The following is a 4,288-nucleotide window of genomic DNA, read 5'->3' as shown; positions in this document are numbered from 1 at the left end:
GATGGACTATAATGATGAAATCAACAAATAATGTTAAACCTAAAAATTAAAACCTTAACATATAAACGTATTGAAGCAAACCTAAAGAAAGTGAAAGAAAAGTAATAAAAAAATATTCATGTAACGTTAAAAAAAGAAGAGCTAGAGATAGAGAATTTGCATTTCAATTACGGGATTCCTTGTCAAATATCAAGATTCTTGTACGCTCTAAATAAACAGAAGTCTTTCATATGATTAAGAGATTATGTCACGAAAAAAATATCTAAAGATTTGAAGAAATATTTTTTCCTAAAAAGATTGAAGGGTCGGCCCGCCCTAGCCTATAGCCCTCTTAGGTCTGGGTTGGGCTGGCCATTCTAAGGCTTATATAAATTGAGGGCACACCCGCCCTAGCTCACCAAATTTAAAAGCCCACGAGGCTTGGGCTGGGTTGGGCTGGGCTAGCTGCTTTGACAGCTCTAATATGTATATTGTACACACACACACACACACACACACACATATATATATATTGAACTGGAAAAAAACTTTTATAAGAATATAATATCGAAAAATTATGTTTTCTTATACATATAATTTTTGTGTTAGTTAGTAAAAGTTTTATGATTTTTGTGTAAGAAAACAAAATTAGATGACTTTGGTGTAAAAAAGAGAAAATTTCAAAAATCACTATGTTTTAGTGATTATTAGCTTGATATAGCTATCATTTACTAAATTACTTCATATAGCTATGTTTTTAATTGTTCTAGACTGTACTCTATGTATTTTTGTTACTGTATGAAAAACAGGGGAGTCCAGCTAAGTAGAGAATGTATCCGACTGTGTTCGCGAGCTGTATTCGTGAATACAGTAACGAAATTTGCGAAAAAAGGTCTTCAGTTGTTTAAAAATGGTAAGTGAATCAATTAACGTGATAGACTCCTAATATAACTCAACAAACTCAATTATAACACCCAAAATTTGTATTTCCAATTATAGAAAAGAATCTCAACCGAAAAACACCCCAAAAACAGAGCTTCTTTTTTAGTGGTATCTTTACTAAAATATTTTTTAGTGGTATCTTTACAAATAGATTTATATATTAAAATTATATAATTACATTGAATATAGTTAAATACATAAAAATACATTGAATACATGAAGTATAACATGTCATCTATAGTGCAAAAATGTATGAATACATACTGCAAATACATTTGAATACATAAATTATATTAATTACAACACATACATATACCTTTTTTACAATACAATGAAATACAGCGAGATACATTGAAATATAATGAAAAAAACAGTGAATACAATGAAATACATGGAATAAAACGAGATATATTGAAATACAATGAAAAAAAAGGTAACAGACTCTTCAAGTTACTCGGCCCCAATCCACCGGTATCCAGGCCGCCGGTTAAGTGAAGACAATTGTTGAAGAAGCACCACTTTAAAGATTAAACAGAAACTAGAAACAGAACTTCTTTAGATCTCACAAGGCAAGTATGAACAATCAATGCAAAATCCAAGAAAAATTTAGAATGTGTAATACAACCGTATGAACGAAAACGGCTTCCGGGGAGGATGTTAGGTGTGACAAAACAAGGAAGGGGAAGAGGTCGCCGGCCGAATTTGAAAAAGAGAAGAAAGAGAAATAGAAAGGAGGAGAGAGGGTAGGAGAAGGAGAGACAAAAATAGGTATCAATATTTACTACAAGACCTAAATTCTTTTAACAAAATCATAAATACACTGACCATTCGTGATATTGAGGCACGAAAACAGAAACATTGCACATGCCATTACTTAGTGCGAATATAAATTTTGATGGAAGATTTTTTCAAAAAAAATTCATTTTTTTTTTGAAATCTGTATTTGTTCATGAAATTTTGGAAGATGCATTTTGAATTTGAAAAATTGAAAAATTATAAAAAGCTATTTTTCAAAATTTTTTCAGTCAAATCACTCACAAAACTTCGAAAATTAACCAAACTGAAGTTTATGTCCAAACACAACTCTAAATTTCAAATAACATCTAAAAAAAAATTCACCATTTTTTCGAATTTTACCTTTTTTATGTTCAAACGCCTACTTAGGCGTCTGGCAATTTCAGTGAAAGTGAAGAGCAAGATCCGGAGCCCAACACTGTTCCATAAGCATTCTCCACTCCGTGTCGCAGAAGCTCGGCATATGTGGTCTCAAGGTGTTGGTGATTTCTTTTTCCGCATTATTTTATATCAAGACGATGCTTCATATTTGTTGTAGTGCTAATATTTCTTCAAATTTAGGGTTCAGATATTTCCTGGAAGATCTTTACTGAAGGAGCAAGCTGGTCTACTACTTGAGGAGCTCTGGGCAGAGTGTCAGAGATGGCAGAGGATAAGCTATTATTGGAGATAGTGGAAGTGGACACGATAAAATTGCTGCACTCTGCTGCAAAAGCAGGTAATGTAGAGTTTTTAATTGTGCTTAATCGCGATCATCCTGATCTCATATGGAAAGTCGACCATAGAGATCGGACCGTTCATGTTGCTGTTTTACACAGAGAGGAAACAGTCTTCAGTCTTATTCACCAAATTGGAGCAATTAAAGACTTGATTACTTTAATAGTAGTAGACAATGATGGAAATAACATTCTACATTTGGCTGGAATATTAGGACTCAGCTACAAGTTCCAGGACTCGGCCAACCCATTCCTCTTCAAGCTTCTAGTTGCTTTTCACCAGTAGACTCAGCTACAAATTCTAAGTGTTTAACTTTACACCCTTTGACAATGTAAAATCACACAATATGTGAAATTAAATCGATAGTATAAAAATTATTATAGTATTATTGTCAATATAAGTTAAATCGATTTACAGATGTGGGAAAGAAGTAGAAAAAAAAAATTCAGCCATGATAAAAGTATGCAAAAAGTGTTACGCAAAACTTAATTCCAATGAAGTAGGGGCGGACCTAGAGTATAGAATATAGGTTCCCGGGAACCCAGTAACTTTTGCATAGATCCTGTATTTATATTAAGAAATTCACTAAATATTTGTAAATATCTAATTGTGAACCTAGTTATTATTGCATATTAATCTAAAATTAGGGTAGGAACCCATAAGCCTCAAATCCTGGATCTGCCTCTGCAATGGCCAACGCGATAATAATAGAAAAAAGTACTTAAAATTTCAAACACAAAGTTCTACACTCAAAAAAAAAGGAAGGGAAAACTGCTACCTCTGGTTCGTTTCCTCCTTTTCTTCCTTCTTTTTCCCCCCATTTCTCCCCAAATTATCCAGATAGGATTAAGAATTTACTCTTTCCTAATTGTTACTAGATGAAGAAAAAAAAGCCCTCTTCCTCTAGTGTGTATTTCTGAAAGTAACAACTGGAGAAGAGTAAATTCTTAATCCTCTTTGGATATTGAAATGGTGGGGAAAAATTGTGAAGTATATAAAGAACCATGAAAATGTAGCAACGATACACCAGCTTCAGTAGACTAGTTCCTGTTCTTAGGAGTATTTTTGTTTCTTCCCTTGGCGAACCTGATCTTTTGTTTTTTGGATATTACATGTTCCCATATTGGAAAATCTTCCTCCTCTTCTTCATATTTGTCCTCTTGAATTGTTTCAGTTATTTCACTGTCCTTTGGATTTTCTTCAGGCGGGAGATTACTTGTCAGTATTTTTGTGTACGTCAGCTTTTCTTCAGGACCTTTGTCTTGGCTTGGTATTAACCCCGCGTTAGGCAAAAAGCTTGGAGTAGGCTGATTCATGACACTGATCGGTTGCTGGTTTTCTTTTTCTACAAGCACGAAGCCCTTGTTTCCTGGATCAGTTAAGTTACGTCTTAAATTAGCAGTCATTTGTTGGCCAATGGGACGAACAACTGGACGACTTTGGTAAGCTGATCCACTAATTGAAGACTCATCTTGATTGCTCCCAAGTGCATCAGCAATGTTTTCACTTTGTGATCGCGTTAGCAGTAGATTGTTGCTTTTGTTTTGTGGTAGCTGGATGGGAAATGGCCCAAATGATACATTCTTACCGTTCCTAAACCATCTCTAGTTTGGCTAACTGACATACCAGAGTACACATGGCTTGCATCATATTCGATTCCGTCCAAAGAAGTTGTTAACTACTAGAATCAGAGGAAATTAAAGAGATTCATCTATGGAGGTAGGTTTCTAGAATGTTCTCTTCAGAGAACTTGAACGAAATGAATTTGGGAGAATGAGTCGGTCAACTCAATTGAGTTGGGCCTCTGTCTTTATATACAAACCCGGATCCGGTCCATTTACAAGATTAGTCCAAC

At 34.4% G+C, this 4,288-nt stretch overlaps 1 long non-coding RNA gene across 1 annotated transcript; it reads left to right on the top strand.

Annotated features, from left to right (window-relative positions):
- Window positions 1,334–3,723, top strand: LOC109209767. Its single transcript, XR_002065423.1, has 3 exons — window positions 1,334–2,192; window positions 2,278–2,434; window positions 3,638–3,723. It is a non-coding gene; the product is annotated as an uncharacterized LOC109209767 (long non-coding RNA).

Source organism: Nicotiana attenuata, chromosome 2 (genome assembly GCF_001879085.1).
Source record: "Nicotiana attenuata strain UT chromosome 2, NIATTr2, whole genome shotgun sequence".
NCBI lineage: Eukaryota > Viridiplantae > Streptophyta > Magnoliopsida > Solanales > Solanaceae > Nicotiana > Nicotiana attenuata.
This window is presented reverse-complemented; position numbering and strand designations above follow the sequence as displayed.